Raw genomic sequence first — 9,834 nt, forward strand, 5'->3', positions numbered from 1 at the left:
GTCCCTGCCGAGGTGTTTGAGGTGTTCTCCAGGCCATCTTGTTCTAGTTCTGTAAGTTTCCACAACTGACATTGGTCCCTCCCGACGTGTTTGACGTGTTCCCCGGGCTGTCTCGTGGTTGTTGCACGATCTTGGCCTGAGATGGCTTGCTTTTCAAGCTTAAGTGTGAAAAAGTGCATTTTTGGACTTAGTTTTCAAACCGGGAATCCCGTGCTAATTCTGTAAGTTTGCACAACTCACATTGGTCCCTACCAAGGTGTTTGAGGTGTTCCCCGATCCGTGTCATGGCTGTTGCATGATTTTGGACTCCGATGGGCTATTTTCAAGCTTAAGTGTGAAAAAGTACATTTTTCGACTTAGTTGTTAAACCGGGAGTCCCGTGCTAGTTCCATAATTTTCCACCACTCACATTGTTCCGTCCCGAGGTGTTTGACATGTTCCCCAGGCTATCTCATGGCTGTTGTACAATTTTGGACTCCGATGGCCTATTTTCACGTTGAAGTGTGAAAAAGTGCATTTTTTGACTTAGTTTTCAAACCGGGAGTCCCGTACTAATTTCGTAAGTTTCTACAAGTCACATTGGTTCCTCTCGAGGTGTTTGACATGTTCCCCGGGCCGTCTCATGGTTGTTGCACGATTTTGGCCTCAGATGGCCTACTTTTCAAGCTTAAGTGTGAAAAAGTGTATTTTTGCACTCAATTTTCAAACCAGGAACCCCGTGCTTATTCTGTAAGTTTGCTGAACTGACATTGGTCCCGCCCGAGGTGTTTAAGGGGTTTCCCGGTCTGTCTCCTAGCTGTTGCACAATTTTGGTCTCCGATGGCCAATTTTCAAGCTTAAGTGTGAAAAAGTGCATTTTCTGACTTAGTTTTAAAACCGGGAGCTCGGGCTAACTTTTTAAGTTTCCACAACTCAAGTTGGTCCCTCCCGAGGTGTTTAAAGTGTCCCCTGTGCCGTCTTAAGGCTGTTGCAGGATTTTATCCTCTGATGGTCTATTTTCAAGCTTAAGTCTGAAAAAACGTATTTTTCAACAACGTTTTCAAACCCGGAGTCCCGTGCTAGTTCCATAAGTTTCCACAAATCACATTTGTCCCTGCTGAGTTGTTTGAGGTGTTCCGTGTGCCGTCTTGAGGCTGTTGCACGATTTTCGCCTCCAATAGTCTATTTTCAAGCTTAAGTGTGAAAAAGTGCATTTTTCGACATAGTTTTCAAACCGGGAGTCCCGTGCTAGTTCCGTAAGTTTCCACAACTCACATTGGTCCCTGCCAAGGTGTTTGAGGTGTTCCCCAGGCCGTCTCATCCCTGTTGCATGATTTTGGCCTCCGATGGCCTGTTTTCACCCTTTAGTGCGAAAAAGTGCATTTTTCAACTTAGTTTTCAAAGCAGGAGTCTCGTGCAAGTTCCGTAAGTTTTTACAACTCACATTGGTCCCCCCGAGGTGTTTGAGGTGTTCTCCGGGCTGTCTCATCGTTGTTGAACGATTTTGGCCTCCAGTGGCCTATTTTCAATCTTAACTATAAAAAAGTGCATTTTTCGACTTAGTTTTCAAACCGGGAGTCCTGTGCTAGTTCCGTAAGTTTCCACAACTCACATTGGTCCCTCCCGAGGTGTTTGATGTGTTCCCCAGGCTGTCTCGTGCCTGTTGCACGATTTTGGCCTCCGATGGCTTGTTTTCACCCTTTAGTGAGAAAAAGTGCATTTTTTGATATAGTTTTCAAAGCAGGAGTCCCGTGCAATTTTGGTAAGTTTCCACAACTCACATTGGTCCCCCCCCAAGGTGTTTGAGGTGTTCTCTAGGCCGTCTCGTCATTGTTGCACAATTTTGGCCTCCGGTGGCCTATTTTCAATCTTAACTGTGAAAAAGTACATTTTTCGACATAGTTTTCAAATCGGGAGTCCCGTGCTTGTTCCGTAAGTTTTTACCACTTACATTGGTCCCTCCCGAGGTGATTGGGGTGTTCACCAGGCCGTCTCATGCCTGTTGCACGATTTTGGCCTCCGATCGCCTGTTTTCATCGTTTAGGGCAAAAAAAGGCATTTTTTGACTTAGTTTTCAAAGCAGGAGTCCCGTGCAAGTTCGGTAAGTTTCCACAACTCACATTGGTCCACCCCGAGGTGTTTGAGATGTTCTCCGGGCCGTCTCGTTGCTGTTGCACAATTTTGGCCTCCGGTGGCCTATTTTTAATCTTAATTGTGAAAAAGTGCATTTTTCGACTTAGTTTTCAAACCGGGAGTCCCGTGCTAGTTCCGTAAGTTTCCACAACTCACATTGGTCCCTCCTGAGGTATCTAAGGTGTTCCCGGGGCCGTCTCGTGGTTGTTGAACGATTTTGGCCTCCGATGGCCTATTTTCACGCTTTAGTGTGAAAAAGTGAATTTTTCAAATTAGTTTTCAAACTAGGAGTCCCGTGCTAGTTTTGTAAGTTTCCACAACTCACATTCATCCCTCCTGAGGTGTTTGATGTGTTCCCCAGGTTATCTCATTGTTGTTCCACGATTTTGGCCTCAGATGGCTTACTTTTCAAGCTTAAGTGTGAAAAAGTGCATTTTTGGACTTAGTTTCAAACCGGGAATCCCGTGCTAATTCTGTAAGTTTGCACAACTCGCATCGGTCCCTACTGAGGTGGTTGAGGTGTTCCCCGATCTGTCTCATGGCTATTGCACGATTTTGGCCTCCGATGGGTTACTTTCTAGCTTAAGTGTGAAAAAGTGCATTTTTTCGACTTAGTTTTTAAACCGGGAGTCCCGTGCTAGTTCTATAATTTTCCATCGCTCACATTGGTCACTCCCGAGGTGTTTGACGTGTTCCCTAGGCTGTCTCGTGGCTGTTGCACGATTTTGGCTTCCGATGTCCTATTTTCACGCTAAGTGTGAAAAAGTGCATTTTTCGACTTAGTTTTCAAACCGGGAGTCCCGTGCTAATTCCGTAAGTTTTCACAACTCACATTGGTCCCTCCCGAGGTGTTTGACATGTTCCCCGGTCCGTCTCCGGGCTGTTGCACAATTTCAGCCTCCGATGGCCTGTTTTCAAGCTAAAGTGTAAAAAAGTGAATTTTTTGAATTTGTTTTCAAACCGGGAGCCCCGGGCGAACTCCATAAGTTTCCACAACTCACATTGGTCCCTCTTGAGGTTTTTAAAGTGTTCCCCCGGCTGTCTCATGGCTGTTGCAGGATTTTGGCCTCCGATAGTCTATTTTCAAGCTTAAGTGTGAAAAAGTGCATTTTTCGACTTCGTTTTCAAACCGGGAGTCCTAGTCCCATAAGTTTCCACAACTCACATTGGTCCCTGCCGAGGTGTTTGAGATGTTCCCCGGGCCGTCTGGTGGCTGTTGCATGATTTTGGCCTATGATGGTCTATTTTTAAGCTTAAGTGTAAAAAAGTTCATTTTTCGACTTAGTTTTCAAACTGGTAGTCCCATGCTAGCTCCGTAAGTTTTCACAACTCACATTGGTCCCTGCCGAGGTGTTTGATGTGTTCCCTAGGCCGTCTCGTGCCTGTTGCACGATTTTGGCCTCCGATGGCCTATTTTCACCCTTTAGTGCAAAAAAGTGCATTTTTCGACTTAGTTTTGAAAGTAGGAGTCCCGTGCTAGTTTCGTAGGTTTCCACAACTCACATTGGTCCCCCCCGAGGTGCTTGAGGTGTTCTTCTGGCCGTCTCATGGCTGTTGCACGATTTTGGCCTCCGGTGGCCTATTTTCAATCTTAACTGTGAAAAAGTCCATTTTTTGACTTAGTTTTCAAACCGGAGGCCCGTGCTAGTTTCGTAAGTTTCCACAACTCACATTGGTCACTCCCGAGGTGTTTGAGGTGTTCCCTAGGCCGTCTCATGGCTGTTGCATGATTTTGGCCTCCGATGGCCAATTTTCACGCTTAAGTGTGAAAAAATGAATTCTTTGACTTAGTTTTCAAAACAGGAGTCCCATGCTAGTTCCGTAAGTTTCCACAACTCACATTGGTCCCTCCCGAGGTGTTTGACGTGTTCCCCGGGCTGTCTCGTGGTTTTTGCTCGATTTTGGCCTCAGATGGCTTACTTTTCATGCTTAAGTGTGAAAAAGTACATTTTTGAACTTAGTTTTCAAAATGGGAATCCCGTGCTAATTCCGTAAGTTTGCACAGCTCAGATTGGTCCCTACCGAGGTGTTTGAGGTATTCCCCGATCCGTCTCATGGCTGTTGCATGATTTTGGCCTCCGATGGTCTATTTTCAAGCTTAAGTGTGAAAATATGCATTTTTCGGCTTAGTTTTCAAACCAAGAGTCTCGTGCTAGTTCCATAATTTTCCACCACTCACATTGGTCCCTTCTGAGGTGTTGGATGTGTTTCCCGGGCCGTCCCATGGTTGTTGCACGATTTCGGCCTCCGATGGCCTATTTTCAATCTTCAGTGTGAAAAAGTGAATTTTTCGACTTAGTTTTCAAACTGGGAGTCCCGTGTTATTTCCGTAAATTTCCACAAATCAAATTGGTCCCACCTGAGGTGTTTGTCGTGTTCCCCTAGCCGTCTCGTGGCTGTTGCACGATTTTTCCTTCGGTGGCCTATTTTCAAGCTTAAGGGTGAAAAAGTGTATTTTTCAACTTAGTTTTTAAACCGGGAGTCCCGTGCTAGTTCCGTAAGTTTCCCGAACTCACATTGGCCCTCCCGAGGTGTTTGAGTTGTTCCTCAGGATGTATTGTGGCTGTTGCATGATTTTGACCTTCGATGGCCTATTTTCAATCTTAACTGTGAAAAAGTGCATTTTTCAACTTAGTTTTCAAACCGGGAGTCCCGTGCTAGTTCCGTAAGTTTTCACAACTCACATTGGTCCCTCCCGAGGTGTTTGAGGTGTTTCTCGGGGCATCTCGTGGCTGTTGCACGATTTTGGCCTCCAATGGCCTATTTTTACGCTTGAGTGTGAAAAAGTGAATTTGTCGACTTAGTTTGTAAACCAGGAGTCCCGTGCTAGGTCCATAACTTTCCACAACTCCCATTGGTCCCTCTCGAGGCATTTGACGTGTTCCCCAAGCTGTCTCATGGTTGTTGCACGATTTTGGCCTCAGATGACTTACTTTTCTAGCCTAAGTGTGAAAAAGTACATTTTTCGACTTAGTTTTCAAACCGGGAGTCCCGTACTAATTCCGTAAGTTTCCACAACTCACATTGGTGCCTCCCGAGGTGTTTGATGTGTTCCCCGAGCCGTCTGATGGTTGTTGCACGATTCTGGACTCAGATGGCCTACTTTTCAAGCTTAAGTGTGAAAAAGTGTATTTTTTAACGTAGATTTCAAACCCGGAATCCCGTGCTAATTCTATAAGTTTACACAACTCACATTGGTCCCTCCCGAGGTGTTTGAGGTGTTCTCCGGTCTGTCTCCCGGCTGTTGCAAAATTTTGGCCTCCGATGGCCTATTTTCAAGCTTAAGTGTGAAAAAATGCATTTTTTGACTTAGTATTCAAACTGGGAGCCCCGGGCTAACTCCGTAAGTTTTCACAACTCACATTGGTCCCTCCCGAGGTGTTTGAAGTGTTCCCCTAGGCGTTGTAGGATTTTGGCCTCCGATAGTCTATTTTCAAGCGCAAGTGTGAAAAAGTCCATTTTTCGACTTCGTTTTTAAAACGGGAGTCCCGTGCTAGTTCCATAAGTTTTCACAACTCACATTGGTCCCTGCCAAGGTGTTTGAGGTGTTTCCCGGGCCGTCTTGTGGTTGTTGCACGATTTTGGCCTCCGATGGTTTACTTTCATGCTTAAGTGTGAAAAAGTGGATTTTTCGACTTAGTTTTCAAACCGGGAGCCTCGTGCTAGTTCTGTAAGTTTCCACAACTCACATTGGCCCCTGCCGAGGTCTTTGAGGTGTTCGCCAGGCCGTCTCGTGCCTGTTGCGCAATTTTTGCCTCCGATGGACTGTTTCCACCCTTTAGTACGAAAAAGTGCATTTTTTGACTTAGTTTTCAAAGCAGGAGTCCCGTGCTAGTTCTATAAGTTTCCAGAACTCGCATTGGTCCCCCCCGAGGTGTTTGAGATGTTCTCCGAACCGTCTCATGGCTGTTTCACGATTTTGGCCTCCGGTGGCCTATTTTCAAGCTTTAGTGTGAAAAAGTGCATTTTTCGACTTAGTTTTCAAAGCAGGAGTCCCGTGCTAGTTCCGTAAGTTTTCACAACTCACATTGCTCCCCTCGGGGATATTTGAGTTGTTCTCCGGGCCATCTCATGGCTGTTGGATGATTTTGGCCTCCGATGGCCTATTGTCAATCTTAACTGTGAAAAAGTGCATTTTTTGACTTAGTTTTCAACCAAGAGTCCCGTGCCAGTTCCGTAAGTTCCCATAACTCACATTGGTCCCTCTCGAGGTGTTTGAGGTGTTCGCCCAGCTGTCTTGTCGCTGTTGCACGATTTTGGACTCCGATAGCCTATTTTAACGCTTAAGTGTGAAAAAGTGAATTTTTTGACTTAGTTTTCAAACCAGGAGTCCTGTGCTAGTTCCGTAAGTTTTCACGACTCACATTAGTCCCTCTCAAGGTGTTTGATGTGTACCGCGGGCTGTTTCGTGGCTGTTGTACGATTTTGGCCTCAAATGGCTTACTTTTCAAGCTTAAGTGTGAAAAAGTGCATTTTTTGGACTTAGTTTTCAAACCAGGAACCCCGTGCTAATTTAGTAAGTTTGCACAACTCACGTTGGTCCCTCCCGAGGTGTTTGAGGTGTTCCCCAGTCCGTCTCCTGGCTGTTGCACAATTTTGGCCTCCGATGGCCTATTTTCGAGCTTAAGTGTGAAAAAATGCATTTTTCGACTTAGTTTTCAAACCGGCAGGCCTGGGCTAACTCCGTAAGTCTCCACAACTCACATTGGTCCCTCCTGAGGTGTTTGAAGTGTTCTCCTGCCCGTCTCGTGGCTGTTGTAGGATTTTGGCCTCCGATGGTCTATTTTCAAGCTTAAGTGTGAAAAAGTGCATTTTTCAACTTCGTTTTCAAACCAGGAGTCCCGTGCTAGCTCCATAAGTTTCCACAACTCACGTTGGTCCCTGCCTAGGTGTTTGAGGTGTTCCCTGGGCCGTCTTGTGGCTGTTGCACGATTTTGGCCTGTGATGGTCTATTTTTAAGCTTAAGTGTGAAAAAGTGCATTTTTTGACTTAGTTTTCAAACCGGGAGTCCCGTGCTAGTTTTGTAAGTTTCCACAACTCACATTGGTCCCTGCCGAGGTGTTTGAGGTGTTCCCCTAGCTGTCTCGTGCCTATTACATGATTTTTTCCTCCGATGGCCTGTTTTCAACCTTTAGTGCGAAAAAGTACATTTTTTGACTTAGTTTTGAAAGCAGGAGTCCCGTGCTAGTTTTGTAAGTTTTCGCAACCCACATTGGTTCCCCCGAGGTGTTTGAGGTGTTCTCCGGGCTGTCTCGTCGCTTTTGTACGATTTTGGCCTCCGGTGGCCTATTTTCAATCTTAACTTTGAAAAAGTGCATTATTTGACTTAGTTTTCAAACCGGGAGTACCGTGCTAGTTCTGTAAGTTTCCACAACTCACGTTGGTCCCTCTCGAGGTGCTTGAGGTGTTCCCCGGGCCGTCTCGTGCCTGTTGCCCGATTTTGGTCTCCAATGGCCTATTTTCACACTTAAGTGTGAAAAAATACATTTTTTGACTTAGTTTTCAAATCGGGAGTCCCGTGCTAGTTCCGTAAGTTCCCACAACTCACATTGGTCCCTGCCGAGGTGTTTAAGGTGTTCCCCAGGCCATCTTGTGCCTGTTGCACGATTTTGGCCTCCGATGGCCTATTTTCACGCTTAAGTGTGAAAAAACACATTTTTTGACTTAGTTTTCAAATCAGGAGTCCTGTGCTAGTTCCGTAAGTTTCCACAACTCACATCGGTCCCTCCCGAGGTGTTTAAGGTGTTCCCCAAGCCGTCTCATGCCTGTTGCACGATTTTGGCCTCCGATGGCCTATTTTCTCGCTTAAGTGTGAAAAACTGCATTTTTTGACTTAGTTTTCAAAGCAGGAGTCCCGTGCAAGTTTGGTAAGTTTTCACAACTCACATTGGTCCCCCTCGAGGTGTTTGAGGTGTTCTCCTGGCCGTCTCATTGCTGTTGTACGATTTTGGCCTCCGGTGGCCTATTTTCAATCTTAACTGTGAAAAAGTGCATTTTTCGACTTAGTTTTCAAACCGGGAGTCCCGTGCTAGTTCTGTAAGTTTTCACAACTTACATAGGTCCCTCTCGGGGTGTTTGAGGTCTTCCCTAGGCCGCCTCATGCCTATTGCATGATTTTGGCCTCCGATCACCTTTTTTACCGTTTAGTGTGAAAAAGTACATTTTTTGACATAGTTTTCAAAGCTGGAGTGCCGTGCAAGTTCGATAAGTTTCCATAACTCACGTTGACCCCCCCCAAGTTGTTTGAGATGATATCCGGGATGTCTCATTGCTATTGCTCGATTTTGGCCTCCGATGGCCTATTTTCAATCTTAACTGTGAAAAAGTGCATTTTTCGACTTAGTTTTCAAACTGGGAGTCCCGTGCTAGTTCCGTAAGTTTCCACAACTCACATTGGTCCCTGCCGAGGTGTTTGAGGTGTTCCCAAGGTCGTCTCGTCCCCGTTGCACGATTTTGGCCTCCGATAGCCTGTTTTCACCCATTAGTGCGAAAAAGTGCATTTTTCGACTTAGTTCTCAAAGCAGGAGTCCCGCGCAAGTTCCGTAAGTTTCCACAACTCACATTGGTCCCCCCCGAGATGTTTGAGGTGTTCTCCTTGCCATCTCATTGTTGTTTCACGATTTTGGCCTCCAGTGGCCGATTTTCAATCTTAACTGTGAAAAAGTGTATTTTTCGACTTAGTTTTCAAACCGGGAGTACCGTGCTAGTTCCGTAAGTTTCCAGAACTCACATTGGTCCCTCCCGAGGTATTTAAGGTGTTCCTGGAGCCGTCTCGTTGTTGTTGAACTATTTTGGCCTCCGATGGCCTATTTTCACGCTTAAATGTGAAAAAGTGAATTTTTCGACTTAGTTTTCAAACTAGGAGTCCCGTGCTAGTTTTGTAAATTTCCACAACTCACATTCGTCCCTCCTGAGGTGTTTGATGTGTTTGCCAAGTTGTCTCGTTGTTGTTGCACGATTTTGGCCTCAGATGGCTTACTTTTCAAGCTTAGGTGTGAAAAAGTGCATTTTTGGACTTAGTTTTCAAGCCGGGAATCCGGTGATAATTTTGTAAGTTTGCATAACTCGCATCGGTCCCTACTGAGGTGGTTGAGGTGTTCCCCGATCTGTCTCTTGGCTGTTGCACGATTTTGGCCTCCGATGGGCTATTTTCAAGCTTAAGTGTGAAAAATTGCATTTTTTCGACTTAGTTTTTAAATCGGGTGTCCTGTGCTAGTTCTATAATTTTCTATCGCTCACATTGGTCACTCCCGAGGTGTTTGACGTGTTCCCTAGGCTGTCTTGTGGCTTTTGCACGATTTTGGCTTCCGATGGCCTATTTTCACGCTTAAGTTTGAAAAACTACATTTTTTGACTTAGTATTCAAACCGGGAGTCCCATACTAATTCCGTAAGTTTTCACAACTCACATTAGTCCCTCCCAAGGTATTTGACGTGTTCCCTGGTCCGTCTACTGGCCGTTGCACAATTTTGCCCTCCGATGTCCTATTTTCGAGCTTAAGTGTGAAAAAATGCATTTTTCGACTTAGTTTTCAAACCGGGAGGCCCGGGCTAACTCCGTAAGTTTCCACAACTCACATTGGTCCCCCCTGAGGTGTTTGAAGTGCTCTCCTGGCCGTCTCGTGGCTGTTGCAGGATTTTGGCCTCCGATGGTCTATTTTCAAGCTTAAGTTTGAAAAAGTGCATTTTTCAACTTCGTTTTCAAACCAGGAGTCCCGTGCTA

Source organism: Camellia sinensis, chromosome 8 (assembly GCF_055761805.1).
Source record: "Camellia sinensis isolate YWXY chromosome 8, ASM5576180v1, whole genome shotgun sequence".
Classification (NCBI taxonomy): Eukaryota; Viridiplantae; Streptophyta; class Magnoliopsida; order Ericales; family Theaceae; genus Camellia; species Camellia sinensis.